At 37.4% G+C, this 21829-nt stretch overlaps 1 pseudogene across 1 annotated transcript; it reads left to right on the top strand.

Annotated features, from left to right (window-relative positions):
• The first annotated feature begins 3767 nt into the window (after positions 1-3767).
• On the top strand, positions 3768-5199 carry LOC122708045 (annotated as a pseudogene). Its single transcript, XR_006344991.1, has one exon. The product of XR_006344991.1 is annotated as a B-cell receptor-associated protein 29-like (transcript).
• The last annotated feature ends 16630 nt before the right edge of the window (positions 5200-21829 follow it).

Genomic DNA, 21829 nt, shown 5'->3' with positions numbered 1-21829 from the left:
AAAATAATAGGAATAATTTGAATATAACTGTTCAAGATATTAAACTTTGCATGTGGGAATATTTAAACTTTCCAAAAAGAAACCTCAAGGCTTAGATGATGTCACTGGTGATTTCTATCAAACATTTAACTAATACCAATTTTATTTTATAGGCTTTCCTATAAAGCCTATATAGGCTTTATATATAGCAGTGGTGCAGTGGTAAAGAATCTGCCTGCCAACGCAGGAGATACAAGAATCATGGGTATGATCCCTGGGTCAGGAAGATCCACTGGAGTAGAAAATGGCAACACACTCCAGTATTCTTGCCTGAAAAATTCCATGGACAGAGGAGCCTGGTAGGCTACAGCCCATGGTGTTGCACCGAGTCAGACATTACTGAGCAACTGAACACACAAACCAATTTTATACATATTCAGAAAATAAAAGAGGAAGAAATAACCCAATGTGTCTGAGGTTAGGATAAACCTGATACTAAAACCTGACAAGGATATTACAGATACATACTAATAACTACTGAATATAAATATAAATATTTTTTATCTGTTTGTTTGGGTTTTTTTTTTTTTTTTGGCCACACCACATGGGGTTGAACCCAGCCCCGCCAGTGAAATTGCTGAGGCCTAACCACTGGACTGCCAGGGAATTCCCCCAAAATTCTTAACAAAATGTTAGTAAATCTAGTAATATAGGGACTTCTCTGATGGTCCAGTGGTTAAGATATTACACTCCCAGTTCGGGAACTAAGATCCCACATACTGTGTGGTTTGGCAAAAAAAAAAAAAAAAAAAATATTTACCAAAAAAAGAAAAAATCTAATAATATACAGAGTATAATGCATCATGACCAATAGGTTGTTTGCTGCTGCTGCTGCTGCTGCTAAGTCACTTCAGTCGTGTTCGACTCTGTGCGACCCCATAGACGGCAGCCCACCAGGTTGTTTAGTTCACCATAAAATCATCTCATTAAAAGCACAAACATATGACAAAATTCAAATTCATTAATTTGGAAAACAAGGAATAAAAAGGCAGCAACCTAAATCTAGTAAACGATATAGAAATAAATACTATTTTCTTTCCTCTGCTCTCACCAAATATGTGGAGTTTTTCCCCCACACTGACCAACTCTCTGATGCCCGTGAGGTGTCTTAAAATCCAATTCTGCTACTATCTACTTGGGGTTAGTGTTAGATTCCACAAGTTAAGGTCTCAGTCTCACAGACTCCACCCACTTCAAATTCCAAATGCAACTTCCTGCACTTCTAACTGACCAACTCTAGACTGAGGTCCGAAGACCTCCTCAGGATTGATTTTCTAGAATGACTCACGGAACTCAGAGAAACACTCACTTGCATTTACCAGTTTATCTAATAAAGGATAATTAAAGTATACAGATGAACAGACAGATGACATTTCAATAGCGTGAGGTCTGGAAGCTTCCTCAGAGTAGGTACATCCCCATTTGGGATGTACCAGTCTCTTTGCTTGTGGAAGCTCTCCAAACATTACACTTTAGATAATTTTGTAAAGGCTTCATCATGTAGGCGTAAGGATTATGAATCAATCTCTAACTCCTCTACTCTTCTCAAAGAATTAGAGAGGAGGCCCAAAAGTTCAGTTTCTTATCATGGCTTGGTCTTTCTGGTAACCCATCATGAAGTTGTCTGGATGATTATCCAGATGATAATGAACCCAGGAAGAGTCACCTTGTAGGAGCAAAAGAATCTCCTATCATCTAGGAAATTCCAAGAGATTTAGGAATGTTATTTCAGGAACTGGTGTCAAAGAACAAATATTAGAATATTTGTTATTAGATGTTCCCATCATCCCCATAACTCAGGAGATTACATGGGTTTTAAGAGTTTTGTGTAAGGAATTGGTGGCAGATAACCTAATAATAATATATCTTTATTTTGCAGGACACCTATAAAAACCACAGCTAATATTGTACTCAGTGGTGAAAGACTAACATACTTGTCCTAAGATCAGAAGTAATTTCTTCTAATAATGGCTCTTCTATTTAACTTGTAACTGGAAGTCTTAGCCAGTGCAATAAGGCAAGAAATAAAAGGCATAAATATCAAAAAAGAAGATTTTTAATTGTCTTTCTTTGTAGATATGATTTATACATAGAAAATCCTAAGAAATCTATAGAGAAGCTAATATAACTAATTGATGGTTTTGCAAAATTTCAAGTTACAAGGTTCATATAACAAAATCAGGTATTTCTATATAACTAGAAGCAAATAATTAAAAATTTAAAATTTTATTGACATTTATAATATCATAAAAGAATTTTGGAATAAACTTAATAAAAATGTAGAAGACTTCTATAGCGACAACTAAAATATTACTAACAGAACTTAAAGACCTAAATAAATAGAGATATGTAATGTTCGTGAGTTTCTAAGACTCAGGTTTGTTAATATGGCATTTTCTCCCCGAATTTATCTCTGGATTTAAAGTAACATTCAATAAAGAAGATGTGGTATGCTATTCAGCCATAAAAGTGAATGAAATAATGCCATTTGCAGCAACATGGATGCAACTAGAGATTTTCATACTAAGTGAAGGTAAGTCAAAAAGAGAAAGACAGATACCATATGATATAACTTATATGTGAAATCTAAATATGACACAAATGAACCTATCTATGAAACAGAATCATGAACATAGAGAACAAACTGGTGATTGCCAAGGAGGAGGGTGCTGAGGAAGGGATGGAGTGGGATGTTGGGGTTAGCAGATGCAAGCTTTTATGTATAAAATGGATAATAACAAGGCCTTACTGTACAACACAGAACTATATGCAATATCCTATAATAAACCATAATGGAAAAGAATATAAAAAAAAAAGAATGTGTATATATGGTATGTATAACTGAATCACTTCTGCTGGACAGCAAAAAGTAACACAACATTGTCAATCTACTATACCTCAATAAAAACATAAAAAATAAATGTAACATAAGGTGATACCATTAAAAACCCTACAAGGCTTTTTAAAAATAGAAATTAACAGACTATTTCTAAAAGTTTACATGAAAATGAGAATGACTGAAAATAGTCAAAATAATCTTTAAAAAGAGAAACAAAATTGAAGTACTTATACTACCCAATTTCAAGATTTACTGTAAGCTACAGTAACTAAGATGGTGTAATATCAATATACAGATATTCAAATACATCAGTGGAGTAGAATGGAGAGTTCAAAGATAGATCCATGATAAATAAAAAACTGTTGACAAAAGGAGTCAATGCAACTGAATGCAGAAGGAACGTCTTTTCAACCAATAGTGCTAGGAAAACATATATCTATTTACAACTTCTGAATTTCTATTTCATGCCATATAAAAATTAGAGATTGATCATGAAACTTAAAACTATAAAGCTTCTGGAAGAAAATTTAAGAGTCTATCTTTATGATCTTGGATGGACAAAGATTTTGCAGATAAGGTTTTTTAAGGTTCTAATCATGAATAAAGATAATCAATTGGATTTCATCAAAATTAAAATCTTTTGCTCCTCTTTTGATGAATAAAAAAATCCAGAAACAGAAGAAAATATTTGTGACACATGTACCCGATAAAAAACTTATATCCAAAATATATAAAGAACTACCACAAATTAATAATAGTGACCCAATTTTTAAAATATGCAAAACTGAAATATATACTTTTTAAAAAAAGAAGAGGGAGCCCTGGAGGGTCCGGGGGTGGCGGTGGGGGAGGGGAGGGCCCGCTCCCTCCCCCTCCCCCCGCCGCGGCGTGTGACGTCCCGCGCGTCGGCGGCCGCGGAGCAGCGCGGGGAGCCGGGCGGCCGCAGGCGGGGTGTGAAGAAAAACAATGACACTTCAATGGGCGGCAGTTGCAACTTTTCTTTACGCTGAAATAGGACTCATTTTAATCTTCTGTCTACCTTTTATTCCTCCTCAGAGATGGCAGAAGATATTCTCCTTTAGCGTTTGGGGTAAAATTGCAAGTTTCTGGAACAAGGCTTTTCTTACTATTATAATCCTATTGATTGTTCTGTTTCTAGATGCTGTGAGAGAAGTAAGAAAATATTCCTCGACTCATACTATTGAAAAGAGCTCAGCCAACAGACCTGCTGCCTATGAACATACACAAATGAAACTCTTCAGGTCTCAAAGAAATCTTTACATTTCTGGATTTTCATTATTTTTCTGGCTGGTGTTGAGACGTCTGGTTACCCTTATTACTCAGCTGGCAAAAGAGCTGTCAAACAAAGGAGTACTTAAACGTCAAGCAGAAAATATTAACCAGGCTGCCAAAAAATTCATGGAAGAAAATGAAAGACTGAAACGGCTCTTGAAAAACTATGGCAAGGAAGAAGAACACGTTTTGGAAGCAGAAAATAAAAAACTATAAGAAGACAAAGAAAAACTGAAAATTGAATTAAAGAAGGCTTCAGATGCCCTTTCTAAGGCACAGAATGACGTGATGATAATGAAGATGCAATCAGAGAGACTTTCAAAAGAGTATGACCGGCTCCTGAGAGAACACGCAGGACTTCAGGATCGTGCAGGGCAAGACAAGAAATGTCGGTGAACTTTATGGAAGAAGACTGTGAATGCACCAGGTCAAGGAGAAAAGTGTGTTATCACGTCAGCCTCCAGGAAGTTTAAAATTCAGTTCAGAAAACATACTATGGCCAGCCATTATTTTTTTAATGCCACACACATAGACTTATCATAATGGCATTATCACAGTATTGATGATGTTTCAGATATATTGTAAAGCCTGTATTCCAGCTCTTAAATAAAATATAAGCATGTTAAACACCTTATTTAGATACTGATAGTCACACTGGTGTATGGTGGCTGAAAGAGTGAAACATGAAAACAGTGACCTTAAGTGCTTTTTTTTAAGCCTGATGGTACTAGTTAACTCTTTTAAGACAGCTGTATTGATAATTATATTTTCAGTATTGTGTTTCTGCACCTGTTAAATTATTTTTGTTGACATTTGTGTTAATACATAATTAGTAGGCATTCTGCTTTTTTAATGTTCATCTGGGAATGGAGTTTACATCTATTTGCATAATTGCCATAGCACTGAACTGAAATTATTTTACAACAATGTGGAATTCTTGAGATAGAAAGTTTATGTATAATGTATCCAAAAAGCAGTGTTTCCCATTGCTGTGAGAGTTGCTAATTATACAGATATTACCTCATATATATACACACTGGTGTCACAGTTTCTCTGAGGTGTTTCTATTTTCTGAAAGCTACATATTAAATACTATTTTCCATTCATAAAAAAAAAAAAAAGAAGAAACACAAGACAAAAATGGCCAAGAATCACACAAAAAGTGTCCATCATTAGTCATCAGGGAAATTCAAATTAGCACCACAATGAGAATTGTCACTCAAATGGCTAAAAACAGACAATATAAATATTTGCAAGGATATGAAACAACTGGAACTCCCACATTACTGGTGGGAGACAAAAATGCAGAAACTACCTCAGGAAATTATTTATTGGTTCTTTGTAAATTATACACATCCCTACTCCATGAACCAGTAATTTCACTCCTAATAATTTACCTAATTCAAATGAAAGCATTTCTACATAAAGACCTTGTAAGAATATTCACAGCAGTTTTGCTTATAATAGCCAAAAATTGGACACTAAAATATTTATCAATAGAAGTATGGTTAAACAAATGGTGGCATAATCACTAAGTGGAATGCTTCATAGCAATAAAAAAGAATGAGCTAATAACACCCATAACAACATGAATCTCAAAACCATTTTGAACAGAAGAATCCAGATGCAAGACAGTATTCCCTTTATAGAAAGTTCAAGAAGAGGCTAAACTAAACTATGGTAATAAAGATTAGAACAATGGCTGGGAGAGAGAAAAGGGATTGACTGCAAAGGCACTTTAGGAAAATTTATAAGTTGTGGAAATGTTCTACATCTTTGCTGACATGTTGGTCACGTAGGCATGCATCTGTCAAAACCCATCAAGTTAACATCTGTGTACTTTACACATTAATAAATACAAATCTAGTATTTTCAAAACCTTCTTTTATGTGAAATATAAACCAGGTATGTCCTGTATTTTTTAAAATTATAAAATAGCTAAATCAGATTGTGATTAGAGTACAAGATGATTTTTGCTTTGGATACTTGCTTGGGAGTTTTTCTCCTTCCTGCACTGAAATTATTAAGTTGAAAAATACATAGTTTAAAACAGCTGTTTAGGAACACATATGTTACATAGAATCAGCTTAAAAATTGGAAAATGTCTCAGTCTTGGTTCCAAAGAATTTCTCAGGCATTTGACAGTCACTGAAGTATAGGTGGGCTTCCCAGGGGGCACTAGTGGTAAAGAACCCACCAGCCAATGCAGAGATGTAAGAGATGTGGATTTGATCCCCTGGGTCAGGACAATCCCCTGGAGGAGGGCATGGCAACTCACTCCAGTATCCTTGCCTGGAGAATCCCGTGGACTTAGGAGCCTGGTACACTACAGTCCATAGGGTCACGAAGAGTCAGACATGACTGAAGTGACTTAGCACGTGCACACAGAAGCATGGGTAACGTGAGATCATTTTCCAAGGAAATAGTCCTCATAGTAGGCATGTCACAACTGATGAGCTACCTTTGTGAGATTTCTTAGCACACAAGGGGAAAAAAGCATACATTTCAGAGGATCCAAGAGTTATAAGAAGTGTTTGCATTTACAAGCCAATCTGGCTACATATGACATTTTCTTGCATGGGTAAGCATCTTCAGTTTGACATATCTATTGCTATCTTTCTAAAATCTGCTTTTGCACATGAAAAATTGCCATTTCATATATAGCAAAACACTTTAGAATATCCTTGACACATACCAAAAAAATTCATGTGATCTCTGGAAAATTGGTTATATTTTTATCATTACAGAGAACTGGTAAAATTAAGTTGTAGAAGTTTATTTTTATCATAAACTTAACCTATAGCTTTACCTATTGTCTTATTAACTAGGAATAGTAAATAGGATCTATACATGACACGTATAGTATAGCCAAGATGTCTCCAATTACCTGCTTTCTCCATGAGCTTCTCACAGTTTGAAACCTAATTATACCATGTTTACATAAAATTAGGAAACAGAGGGTCAAAAAGACACACTCAGAACTCTGCTACTTGGAACAGTATCTTTTCTCCTCAGTAAGAGACATCAATTTTACCAATGGCTTCCCATTCCAAAAATCAGTAAGCTAAGGGCAGTTTGGGCTTCCCTAGTGGCTGAGTGGCTAAGAATCTGCCTGCCAATGCAAGAGATGTGGGCTCCATCTCTGAGTCAGGAAGATCCCCTGGAGAAGGAAATGGCAACCCACACCAGTATTCTTGCCTGGGAAATCTCATGGACAGAGGAGACTAGTGGGCTATAGATAATGGGTCACAAAGAGTTGAACACAACTTAGTGACTAATTGTGAATGAACAACAAGGGGACTTCTCCTTAGAGTCAGTATAACTCACCACCGTCATTAAGCCTCCTCTGCTGCCAAGGCCAGTGTCAGAGCTCATGGCCAGCCTCGGGCAGAAAGAAGAAGGAAACCAACAGGAGATCTATGAACCTGGCAATTATGCTGGGCTGGGTTTGGTCAGACAGAAAGATCAGCAGAGGCCCTCTCAACAACTTGATCTTTCATCCCTTACTTAGCAAATACTGAGTGGGGGACAAAAGACGTTAACCTCACTGAACTGGAACACTACACTGAAAAATTACTATTTGTTAATGGGTGGGTTTGGTATATACATGGTGCACCTTGGGCCATACCCAACTTACTGAACAATCTGGGGCTATTTTGTAGAAAATTTCACTGTTGAAAGCAATGTCACCTATTTGGCCTAAACTCTAGAAAGGAAATGACAGAACACTTAAAGCAAGTGCTAGCATATAACAGGCTATCAGTTTATCTTTGTTGAGTGAATGAACCAACGTCATAGGGCTCCAGTATATTGCTGAGCAACTCCAGCATTTATGCATAAAGTTAAGCATTGTTTACTGATATCTTTTGAACAAGTATATTTACCTAAAAGAAGAATAGCTTGTTATCAAGTATCTGCTGCTTATGGACACCATTTTTTAAATATTAAACTGATGTACTTGCCTTGCTGCTCCCTACCCAATAAAATCAAGAGCATTTAACATTTTCAGAGGAAATATAAAGTTATTGTCCAGGTTTAATTTGCAAATTATACATTTCAGTGCCATTTTTAAGTTTTGATCACCAAGTTCTGTTGAGAAGGAATGAAATTTTGGAACTCAAAAGGTTTTTCTTGAAATATTAAGAACCAGAGCCTGGAAGACAAAGCAGGGAAACAAAGGCAGAAAGAATTCAGGATATGGTACACCTCAACTCAGAGAAAGGAAAAAAAGAAATCTTTGTCACTGGGGGAACTGGACATGACAGGAGAGAGTAAGAAAAAAAGGAAGAAGTTCAGGAAGCTAGAGGAATCCAAGTACAGAGGCTTTCTCATTTCTCAAAAGAATAGCCCTTAGGAAATGCAAACTCCTTAAAAAAGACTAGCATTTACATGCTCTTTTCAATATGGTACGGGGTTAAAAGTGTAGGAATGGTAGAGGGCGGTGCATGCATGTGTGAGTGCTCAGTTGTGTCTGCCTCTTTGGGACCCCATGGACTGTAAAATGCCAGGCTCCTCTGTCCATGGGATTCTGCAGGCAAGAATACTGGAGCAGGTAGCCACTTCTTCCTCCAGGGGATCTTCCTGACCCAGGGATCGAACTAGTGTCTCCTGCATTGGTAGGCAGAGTCTTTACAACTGTACCACCTGGGAAGCCCGGAGGGTGGTAATGCATACCATAAAATGCAGAGATAAAACAGGTGGAAATTCTGGGCATTCCAGGAAAATTAAAGCGAAGCCGCCTGGAGTCGGGAGGAAGGGTCACAATGAGCTTGGACTTTGTTTCTGGAGGCTGTGGCAGGACCCAAATTCTTCAGGGATGCCCCAAACCAGTCATACTCCAGTGGCCACTGGCTCAAGATTAAAGGGACAAGATCTGACCAGACACACCAGTCAGATGGACATCTGAGAAGATACAGGAGACAGCCTGGGTACCATCCTGCTACCACGATCATCTACATTTTCTTCCTGCTCTGCAGTTCACACTGGGGAAGGAGCGGAGAGGAGGGTGAGACCCCACGAGACAGGGGGGACAGTTTCTTTAGGAGTTTGAGTTTTAAACTTACTGCTTTTGTCTCTAAAAGATGATGTTTGAATTATCCCTTACTGGCAATTTTCAGCTGCCCTCCCACACCCACACTCCACCACCATTAGCAGAAATAACAGTTTGAAAACTAGATTATATAAAAATAATTAAGTTCCTGTCTTTGTGTGTCTGAGTTGTATTAAAATAATAATTAATGACAGCAATTACTATGTTCCAAGCACTATTCTAAGTTTATTAATTCATGTATTAATCACAATTGTTCTATGAAGTACTATTCTTACACCCATTCTAAAAATGAGAACATTGAAACACAAAAATCACCCAGTTAATAGTGACAGAACCTGGACATATACAGGCAACTCGGCACCAGAATTAGGACTGCTTAACTCCCCTGGTAAAGTGCAGGTACAATTTAGTAAATTGGAGTTTGCACACCAGCAAGCAGTGATTTAATTCAAATGGGTCTAGCTATAGTCATAAGCTCTTTTTATCATAATATGGATTTTTCCTTTCCCTCTTTGTCTGCTAACTGAATCACTTTTCCTTTGGGTACCTATATCTTTCCATAAAGGGAAGTCAAGGACCCCCACCAAAACCTGCTAATCAGTGACCCTCTACTCATATTAAACAATAAATAGTTACAGGGGGTCAGCAAAAGACCTAAGGCCAGTCAGAATCTTTCTCAGAGATTGGAACAGACCCTGGGAGACAAAAATCTCTCCTCTTCTGGGATTATAAATGCTGTGGTAGACATTAGTCATTCTTTTTGGTTAACTAGCAGCTGAATCACCTTCTTAAGTGAGGAACACACCACCCTGGAAGCAGAGCAGAAAAGTAAGCTATGGCAGAGATTTCTCAAAATCCCTTGCAGCTACGGTGCAAGCCTACAAGCCAAGCCAAGATAATCATACGTCTAGATTCTAGGTTCTGATTAGATGTTAATGATCCAAAGAAGTGGAGACTGCACAAAATCTATGTCTGGAGAGGGTGACACAGAATAGCACCTACATTTAGTTTCCAGAGAGAGGCTGAAGTTCCAGCAACAGTGTTTGAGACCTAGTGTCCAGCGATGCTCTCAACAGTGCAAGCTCAGTTGGTATACCCCCAAGGGGACTGAGACAATTCAGTGAACCACGTTCTCAGGAAGATTGTGGTATGACTTCGGACAGAGAGCCTCCAGGGCTTGTGTTCTGGTTCTCCCAGATAGTATATGTGCTATCTGATAAAACTCTCTCAATAATAGGCATTTAGGGGACTTGCCTGGTGGGCCAGTGGCTAAGACTCTGTACTCCCAATGCAGGGGGCCCAGCTTCAATCCCTGGTCAGGGAACTAGACCCCATACTAAGCAAATAAGAGTTTGCATGCCACATCTAAGACTGGTACAGTCAAATAAATAAATAAAAATAAATATATATGTTTTTAAAGCCATGTAGTTTCTTGTGCTTGAAACTAAGGATCTGCTTAGTTTTCTATTGCTACTGCAGTGTTACCACAAACTTTGTAGTTTAAGACAACACAAAATCATTCACTTATAGTTCTACAAGTCAGGAGTCCTAAAATCAAGGTATCAACAAGTCTGCATTCCTTTCTGGGGACTCCAGAGAAGAATCCACTTCTTGGTTTCCCCAGTTTTCAGAGGCATCTTTCTTCCATTTTTAAAGCCAGCAACATTGCATCTCTCTGACTGTTCTTCCCTTGACACATCTCCCTTTGACTTTCCCTTTTTCTAACACCCTCCTCTATTTTTAAGGACTCTGGTGATTACACTGGTTCCACCTGGATAATCCAGGCTAGTCTCCCTATTGTAAAGCCAGTTGATTGTCAACATTAATTTCATCTGCACCCTTGATTCTTCTTTGCCATGTAAACTTAACACATTCACAGGTTCCAGGGATTAGGAGAGGGGCATCTTCAGAGGCACTGTTCTGCCTATCACAGAACCTAAATAAGCAGATATCTGTATCAGGTATCAGGGACAAGCAACAGATTCCTAATGAAACAGAGGCATTATAAATAAATCTATCATCTGACCTGATTGCAACCAAATGTAACAATAAGCCTGGCTGGTAACAACGGATGAAACTGTAGCAGCCCATGGCAGCCAAGGGCAAATGGTGATCAGCTGGAATGAAGACCTCACTGAAAGCAGGTTTGGCGAGACCCCCGTACATAACAGGGCTTCCTAACCTCCAGGATCTAGTGCCTGATGATCTGAGGTGAAGCTGATGTAATAATAATAGAAATAAAGCGCATAATAAATGTTATGTGCTTGAATCATCCCAAGACCATCCCCTCACGCTGGGTCTGTGGAAAACCTGTCTTCCACAAAACTGGTCCCTGGTGCAGAAAAGGTTGGGGACCACTCCTCTATCAAATAACTACTATATAAAAGGAATGAAAAAGCACAAGGACGTGTGATAGCTTAAGGAAACAGAAGGATATTTTGAAAGTTAAAAATTACTGGCTAAAAATACAGACCAATTATCAGGGGTTTCCTATAATGGTCCTATACAAGTCTCCAATCTCTTGCTCCTGAAGGCCTGTAACAACCCCAAAACAAACTCAAAGATTGATTTTAGACGTTACCCATTTTGTAACATTTAGCCATGTCCATTAAATGTAATTCACAACCTAGGCAAATATATTAGGTGAAACCAAGGGCAGCAGTAATAAAAGACTAGAGCCCCAAGATGTAAAATAAGGACATATGGGAAGATTCAGATGACAGACTACACTGAGCTAAGCTGTCTACTGAGAGTGGGAAAAGTCTCAAATCCTCCTTTTAATTAAAACTGTCCTTGCCTTGCGTGAAGGTCTCATAAGACCTCACCTAGTAATAGCCGATGGGCTTCCCAGCTGGCTCAGCAGTAAAGAATCCACCGGCAATGCAGGAGACATGAGTTCAATCCTCAGTTCGGGGAGATCCCCCACACAAGGAAATGGCAACCCACTCCAGTATCTTGCCTGGGAAATTCCATGGACAGAGGAGCCTGGTGGGCTACAGTCAACGGGGTCAAAAAGAGTCAGACACAACTGAGCGACTGAGCACCCACGCACGCAGTTATTTCCTATAAGCAGGAGGCACTGCATTGGAAATGGGCTCCACTGATTCTATTGAAAAATACCAGGATTCTGGGGTCACAGAAGCTGAGTATTGATTTTTAGTGATTAAATGCAAGGTACACAAATGCAAAATAACCTAATGGGCAGAACTGTCTGACATTCAATGAATGATTCTCTTTGTTGGTTTGTTGTGGGTCCCTTCAGGTTGAAATAGTGGGGAGCCCACTAAGGTCCTACTTGATTTATATAACTAACAACTTTAAGTCTGGCAAACAAAGGACTGATTAGAACTATTGTAATAGCCACTTCTCTGATCAGAATCAGTTCGTAGAAGGAAAGCAAGGCACTGCTAAGGAAGAAACTTGCCAGCACACAAAAGCAGGTATTTTACATCTCTCTTCTAACTTTTCCTGTGAAAATTGTGGGAAGTATGACCATTTGACAAAAAAACTGTGCACTGAGGGGAATAACCAGTCCTCTGAATCTTTATTGACTTCGGCTCCAAAATGTGCTAATTCTTGGAGACCCATCCTGAGGTACACCATTTATAGTTAAGAGATTATCGTACAGATCAGCCTACCTATTCATAGGTCCTGGGTGACCATAAACCTATTAGGTGATTGTATCCCCAGGTCAGAGTATATAGTCTGAATATGTATACTCAGACTTGGGCAAAGTCTGCTCATTAGTCTCTTGAACTGTGGAGTATTATGAAACACCCCTCTTACCACCATCAGAAAGACTAGTTCCATCATCAAAGACTTGAAAGATACAGGACTGGTGATTCCTATCACGTCTTTCAAGTCTTGACAGTGGAACCAGTCTTTGGGAAAAAACTGAAAACTAAAACTAAACATTAAGTAAAAAGAAGAAAAATTAATTTACTTAAAAAAAATTTTCCCATTACAAAGCAATCAGTAGGGCTAATATTTTGTTATATATCTCTTCAGCCTTTTTTTTGTTGTTGTTCAGTCGCTAAGTCATGTCCAACTCTTTGTGACCCCTTGGACTGCAGCACACAAGGCTTACCTGTCCTTTACCATCTCCCGCAGTTGCCCAAGTTCATGTCATTGAACCCACGATGCCATCGAACCATATCGTCTGTCATCCCCTTCTCTTTCTATCCTCAATCTTTCTCAGCTTCAGGGTCTTTCACAATGAGTCAGCTGTTTGCAGCAGGCAGACAAAGTATTGGAGCTTCTGCTTCAACATCAGTCCTTCCAGTGTGTCTTCATGGTTGATCTCTTTTAAAATTGACTGGTTTGATCGCCTTGCTTTCAAAGGAACTCTCAAGAGTCTTTTCTACATTTTTCAAAAAATATAATGTAATGTAAACATGTATTACAAGCTTCTCTCTTTTACTTTACTACATTTTTCATCATCATTTCATGATACTCCACATCATTTTTGTGAAGGGGATCATAATTTTTATAGAGATAAATATGCAGTAAAATTTACTAATTTTAAGTCTAATGAGTTTTGACATATGAATAAAATTGTATAACTACCACAATTTATATATATATATATTTAATTGATATAAAATATTTCCATCATCCAAAAAGTTATCTTCTTGCCCTTTGCAAGCAATTAACTCCCCAACTTTGCCCATTATTTCCAGAAAAAAAATTTTCTGCTTCTAGTAACACATGTGATAGAATGTGTTATATTGGTTCACACATCACTGATGTTCTGTTCCTTAAAAAAATATTATATCTTTGCCTCATTTTGGAACGCCTCTATTGCTATATCTTTAAACTGATCTCTTTGGCAATATCTAATCTGCTGTTAATCTCATCCAATGTTTTTTTTTTCTGATATTTTATTATTCATTTCTAAAAGTCCCACTTAGGTCCTTTTTTAATATCTTCAATTTCTATCATCATCAGGTTTTCCTCTACCTTTTTGAACATATATATGTGTGTGTATATATACACACACAACTACAAAGCTGCTTTGATGTTCTTTTTCAGGTAGTTTCTGTACCTGTGTCATTTCTGTTTCTATTGACTGAGTTTTCTTCTGACTATGGGTCGGATGTTCCTACCTCTTTGCATACCTGATAATTTTTGATTGATTGCTAGGGAGAGTTACTTTTACATCATTGGTAGTTGAATTTTGTTAAATTACTTTAAACAGCATTGGATTTTGTTCTGGTGTGCAGTGATATTATTAGCAATCAGCTGCATCTTTGTGTATCTTGCTTTTAAGCTTTGTTAGGATAGGTCCAAAGCATCCTTTTGTCTAAGGCCAATCAATCTCTATTATTAAAGTGATTACCTTCTAAGAATTCCGCTCTATAAAATCTTTGTACTCTGGCCAAAGGAAACATTAGTACTCCCCAACTTCGTGTGATGCTGCTATTTCCTACCCATTCCTTCTAGCTGTTATTTCCTTAGGTTCAGAAGTTTCTTTTCACATATGTACAGGTCAGCACTCAAAGACTCAAGGGGATCCCTCTAGAGATATATGAAGCTCTCTCTTCATGGAGTTCTTCCTCCCAAGCATTCCACTCTAACAATGTTAGCAGCCTTGACTTCCCCAAAATCTTAGTTTTTTTTTTTTAAATTTCCTTTCTCTCAGAAATTACAGTCCCACACTGCCCATTGTTCAATGCCTGAATATCATTTCTTTGTAAAAAGAATTTCTCTTGTATTTTGTTGCTTAACACAGTAAGGTAAATCTAAACCCTGTTACTCTATCTTAACTGAAGCAAATATCTGCAGCATAATTTTTAAATGGGTGCCTAGGATTTCACTGAATGGATGTACCTACTGGCCTATAGGTATTCGATCACCTATTCTATCATCATTATATACAAAGATTCTGAGGAATGATGGAATTTGGCATATAATGGGACTCAATAAATACATACTGACCGAATATATTCAGGTTGAGATTGTTCTTTATTTCTTAGTATAAATATTGCTGAACATTTTTTGTCACTAATCTTTACCAGAATCCCACAGTAATAATTATTTCTTGAGGATACATTTCTCTAAGTATAAACACTGGCTCAAAGAGAAAGTAGATTTTAAGATATTAATATTTATGTCCAAATTGTCCAAAGGGAATCAATTTACAATCTCACTGGCCAATAAGCTTTTCATGAACGCTTTTCTCTATATCTGACAAAATTGGATGTTTCAGTTGAAAAATCTTTGCTAATTTCATAGGTTTAAAAAGATATTTAACTTTAATAGTTGTTTTAATTTATTTGATTAATATTTAGTTTCATAATTTTTATGTTTTTGTTTTATTTGTAATCATTGAGCAATTATCTATTGCTGAAAAGTTACATGATTTGTTTATTAATCAAATAGACTGTGGGAACTCTTAACTCCAAAATATTCATCCTATACTGACTGCAACACCCAAAGCCTAGAGGGCGATTTGTTTTTAATCATTGTTTAAGTCAGCATAAAACCAGAGAGCTTATTTGCCACTCCAAACAAGTGACAGCATGTTCAAAGGATCCAGCAGTCTGGTAGAATCACACAGCGAAAAGAGGGGGAAAAAAGTGTAATTAAAAGCACTTTTCACAGGTCAAAAGTGTAAGCTCATTAATGGTTTACTGAGCAGATGGCATTAATGAGTAACCAAAGACGCATGTTCATTATTATTGTCCCCATCATTATTCTTTTGATATTAAGTGGCTCAGTAGATGTGAGGCACTCACCTAGACAATGAGATTCAATAATTAACATGGAATCTGTTCTCTCTTCCTGAAAAACACTTAGTGAGGTTCATAAATGAAGATGTACTCTATTAGACAGAAAAACAACATTCCCACCTGATAAAGGAGATAATTTATCTCAACATTATTTATAATTGTAAAAATATTGGAAACTTCCAATATTATAGTAAATAGTTAAATTAGGGGACCACACCTAACTAAAGAAATATGCTGTCATTAAAAACAAGGGTTCCAAAAAAATTGTTAGCAATATGGGAAAATGCCCATAACACAATGTTAAAAAATTTGTTTTCCTCATAAAAGTAATATATCTTTACTGGAAGAAGTAGAAAAGCACAGAAAAGTATGTTGAAGGAAATAATCAACCATCATCCACTTCTGAGAGACAACTGCAGTTAATATTTTAATGCATTTCTTATGAAATTATTTAGCACAAATTAATATACTTTAAAAAACATAATCTAATGTAAAGTCATGAAATACATAAAGATATATTTTTAAGTTATAATATTATATGTATTTTATACACACACAGTTTATACATACTCATATATATATTAGTAGTATGATATATATACCTATTATTTTATTATAAGCATTTTCCCAGGTAATTAGAAAATCATGATTTTTTTTAGATAGGTTTGCTTATTAAATAACAATAGACCACAATGTTTGGGGTATAGCATACTTTTTGTATTAAATAGATACAGAATCAACCAAAACCTGCATGTTCACATGCAAAAATCCCTTTTGACCTTTTGTTAGTTGTCGTTTTCCGTCCTAGCTTGAGAAGAAAAGATGTCATTTTTCTTTAAGGGGAAATCATGATTTTTCATGGCAGCATTCCATCTTATAGATGCAACATAATTTATTTAACCTTCCTCCCATTGGTTGAGGTTAGGGCACTTTGTTGTTTTTTGTTAGCACACAATGCCTCACTTATCCTTAGTGAGGTAGGAAATATTCTTAGGAGCAGAATTTACTTCTCAAAGGATAGATATCTGGCATTTGGGGGTAAGATGCCATGCAGACAGCCGGTTGTGATGTGGTACTAGCTTCTAGGTGGGTGACTGGGCTGGAGAACTGGCAGCTACCCAACAGTGTTAAAACTTTTTAAAAGTTAGGCAACTGTACATGCACTAAAAACACAATTATACAAAATATGCATGATTATAAATATCTCATAGATAAAAACTAGTAGAATATTTACGAAACATAAACAGAGTCACAGATAAAGAAAACAAACTTAAGGTTATCAAAGGGCTGAGGGGAGGAGGGATAAATTGGGAGATTGGAATTGACATATACACACTACTAGGAAATAGATGACTAATAAGAACCCACTGCCTAGCACGTGTGATGACCTGTATGGGAATAGAATCTAAGAGTGGATGGATACATGTATATGTATAACTGATTCACTTTGCTTTACAGCAGAAACTGACACAATATTGTAAATCAACTGTACTCCAAAAAAATTAATTTTAAAAAACCTAGTAGGAAAGACACTAAAATATTTATCTGTTTAGTGAGATAATGAGTAGGTGATTTTTTCTCTTCTTTTTTCTCTTATAATGACAACATACTACTTTTCAAACCAGATAAAGCAACACCAGAGACCACTTTTTATGTACAAGCTGATTGATAACAGTAGTCACCTCTATGAAGGGCAGTGAGACTTGGGTGAGTAAATGGGGAATTGCTTTGTCTGAACTGTCAGAATTCTTTAAAAAAAAGAATATATTCTTATATAATTTATTTTTAACAAGAACAAAATGGAAGAATATATTTTGAATATTTTCTTTATTTAGTTTCTTTGCATTTTGCATTCAAGTATAAGCCTCCATTCTAATACTGAAATTTAATACTGTGAAAGGTATTATTAGAGAGAGGTACTATTAGAAAAATACCTTAATTTCTGGCCCAGGTCTACCACGTAGTAGTCACTTAACCTCTCTGTTTTCCAAAATCCCAATATGTTAAATGTTAAATAGATACTTCCTTGCTCACAAACATGATATAAATTATAAGAAAATACTTGTGAGCCATAAAAATGGTCCTCCAATACAACATGTCATTGAACAGTAACAAAAGTATACTGACTCTGAACAAAAAGGAAATTGTATAACAGTGGTTTAACTTTGCCTTCTGAACAAGGGAATTTAAAGAGAGAGGGTGGAAGAATTTAGTGAAACAGAATGAGGGAAGCATACAATTAAGAAGTAATAAATGCTCCGGACCAAAGAGAAAAAGAAAAGTGCTCTCTCACCCCATCTCTCCCTAACTCTCTCCATCCCTCTCCTTCCCCTCCAACCCCCAGAAACTGAAGGTCAGAGAAATAACCTCACTTTGGGAAATTCACGTGGAACTGAGATTAAAACCCTAGACTTCCTATGTCTCACGCACTGAAAGCACCAACTTTATATTAATATACTAGACTTCAGTGAGCCTTATTCAAAGGTCCACAGTGGACACACAACTCTCTTCCACAGTGGAAAGCCACTGTGGAATGACCAGGCTCACACTCAGAACAAACCACAGACTTGACCTCTTTTCATGTCAACCCCACTTCTATCTGCTGCCATGTGCTCTTATTACTAGACAAGCAGAGCCCATCCCCCTTTAACTTTCATACTAGCTCTGTTCCTTCTTGACATCACTCTACAAATTTTATTCCTCATTGCTGTATTTTCCATTTCTTCTCTTCTGCTTGATCATTGTCCATCTTGCAGGAAAAAAAATACTCAACTTCACTTTCCCTTTCAGCTGTCACTTCACTTCTCCCTGTTAGAGAAAATCTTCTTAAAAAATTGTCTAAGTGCTGCCTCCAATTTTCCCCCTTTCTTCTTGTAAACCCTTCTACCTCAGGCTTTTGCCCTCACCATTCCTCAATGGCCTTCATGTCGCTAAATCCAATGATTCAATGATTTTAAGTCCCCATCTGACTTGATGTATCAGCAGCAGACAATCGCTCATGCGAGTTGATAATTCCCTTCCCATTAATAAATACTCCTTCTGCTTCTCCCAAGATATGTTTGTTTGGTTTTCCACCAAGCACTCTGGCTGCTCCTTTTCAATTTCCTCTGCTATTTCCTTCCATCTCTTTTACCTTCTCATTTAGTCAGAATGCACAGGGCTCAGACCTTGGACCTCTCCTCTTCTCTTGGACCATCACGTACTTACTGATGTCATCTGGGGGCTTCCAAATATATATATCAGCAGCTTAAACTCTCCCAGACTACAGACTTCAATATCTTACTCAACGCCTCTACTTGGATGCTTAACTGACATCTAAAACTTAACATTTCTAAAGTTCATCTTCCTCTGAAATCTACTCCACTCATAGTCTACCCAGCCTCATGAATAGAAAGTTTATTCCTTCAGTTACTTACATCCAAATAATTATATTCTTTCTTAACGTTTCTCATTCTCTCATCAAAAAATCTTGTAGACTCTTCCTTCAAGTTATATCCAGAATCTAATCTCGTCTCATAACCTTCATTGCTACCATCCCAGTCCAAACTAAAATCATCTCTGATCTAGATTATTGCAATAGTCTTCTAATGGTTCTAACCACTTCTCTGCTTTCACCTATGTACTTGCAGTCCATAGGGTTGCAAGGAGTCAGACACAACTGGGCGACTGAGCAACAAGGTACTCAGAACTAGCATATATATTGGAAGGGTCACTCTGATGTGAAAAGAAATGTAGAGGGACAGTTTCTCTTTAAATTCTACAGATGAGAAAACCAAGGCTTAGAGAGATTGAGTGGTTTATACAGGGTCACTTAGCTAATAAAACAATAAAAATTGCTCTTTTTTTACCTTCCACGTTTTTTACAACTATAATTCCTCAATAGGTAGTCTGCCATACATGCTGCTTTGCCTGGGGCAGTCTTGGTGTACACATGGTGTCCTGGAATGACTGAATTGTGCTTCTTTCTACCCTCAAGTATGCCTTGGTCTAGATCACAAAGTATATGAGATAGATACATGGTGTGTAACATATACATTTCATCCTATTAATAAGCAAGAGTAGGACTATGTAGGTACTAATATAGACTGTCCCATTTACTGTCATTAGCATCGAGTATTGAATGAGGTGAGTATTGGGTCAATAACCGTCAGCTCCCTTAAGCTTCCAAGGAGTCATTTAACTCTAGGAGATCAATTAGAAAGGCCCCCGGGGAGAGCAGCAGTGGCTCTCAGTCAGTGTCTAACTTAGAGTTCCCACATTCCCCATCTCGCTGACCAGTGCTCACATCAGTGAGTCCTCAATACTACCATCACCGCACTCTTGGCCCAGGCCTTCACTCCTACTATCTGATGGACATTTCGAATCAGATTTGCTACTAACATCAGATATGACCTTACCCCCAAACCTGCTTTCCCTTCAGAATCTCTCAGTCGTATGAATGAAGCCATCTGTCACCCAGACACGGACTACAAAGTCATCTTTCAGTTCCCTCTTTGCTCTACCCTAGCCCATTTTACCTCTTCCGGTCACCCAGCCTTGTTCATCACAAATGGACTTTTTTGGTCTATGTCACTGGGGAACAACAATAACCTTTGCCCCAGTCCCAGTAGAAGTTTTATTTGAGAAACCTCCACCAGTACTGCTGTAGTTACAGCATTCTCCTTTTCAAAACATGTATCCTCCTGAGTCCAGTCCACCTCATAACTTATCCCAGGAAGCCTTCCTCCTACAGAAAGGCATTTTCCCCTCCTCTGGATAGCCATCAAGACTCTCGTCTGTCTACTTGCTTAACATACTAACCTGGGACTTATCTCCTTAATTAGAGTATGGCATCCCTGAGGGCCAGGATCCTATCTCAGACATTTTTTTAAAAATCTCCCTGAAGTCTAACGTAGTTCTTGATGTTAATTAAATGTTTTCCCTATTCAGTGGCAGGAAAGCTGACGGACCACCAAATTAGACGAAGTGTACACTGGTAGAGCTTCAATGTCAAAACTAGGATTTGAGGAGGCCTCTAAGAGTATCTTTCCAATCTTCCTTAGAAAAGCTATGGAAATATTTTCTAGATTAGTCATTAGTCAAACCATTTCATCAAACTCCTCTGAGAAGATTTTAATCAATACATCTGGAAAAACAGTTTCAAAGATTCATTTACCCTAAGCAACACTGCTGGACTTTCTGAGTCCCTCGAGTATCTTTTTCATTTACACATATCTTCATTCTGTAAATATATTCTGAGTTTTTATTTCTTAAAAAACAACTGAGAGCAAGGACTTACTGTGTAGCATGAGAAATTATACTTAATACCTTGTGATGACCTATAATGGAACATAATCTCCAAAAAAATAAAACCAACAGAATCACTGTGCTGTACTTCTGAAACTAATACAATATTGTAAAAAACTGTGCTTCAATAACAATAATAATACCCCCCCCCAGAAAAACCACACAAATGGGGATATATGTTAATCAAAAGAAAATAAATTTGTATTTTGATATTCAATATACATGCAAAGTACTGTCTTTCATATCCTCTTTCTTTTTTTAATTTTTTATTTTAATTGCTTTACAATGTTGTGTTGATTTCTGCAGTACAACAGCATGTGTCTGCCTGAAGTGTGCATATGTCCCCTCCCTCTTGAGCCTCCCTCCCATATCCCCCATCTCACCCCTCTAGGTGTCACAGGGCACCAGGCTGAGCTCCCTATGTTACACTGCAACTTCCCACTAGCTATCTGGTTTACACATTGTAATGTAGATATTTCAATGCTACTCTCTCACTGCATCCCACCCACTCTTCCCACTCTGAAACAGTCATTCAAGAAACATTTTGGTAAAGCAGAAAGAGAACTGGATTCCACAAGCTCTGACCACTCT

The sequence above is a fragment of the Cervus elaphus genome, chromosome 14 (assembly GCF_910594005.1).
Source record: "Cervus elaphus chromosome 14, mCerEla1.1, whole genome shotgun sequence".
NCBI classification, from domain to species: Eukaryota; Metazoa; Chordata; class Mammalia; order Artiodactyla; family Cervidae; genus Cervus; species Cervus elaphus.
Note: the sequence above shows the minus strand (reverse complement) of the source record. Positions and strands in the feature narration are given on the sequence as shown.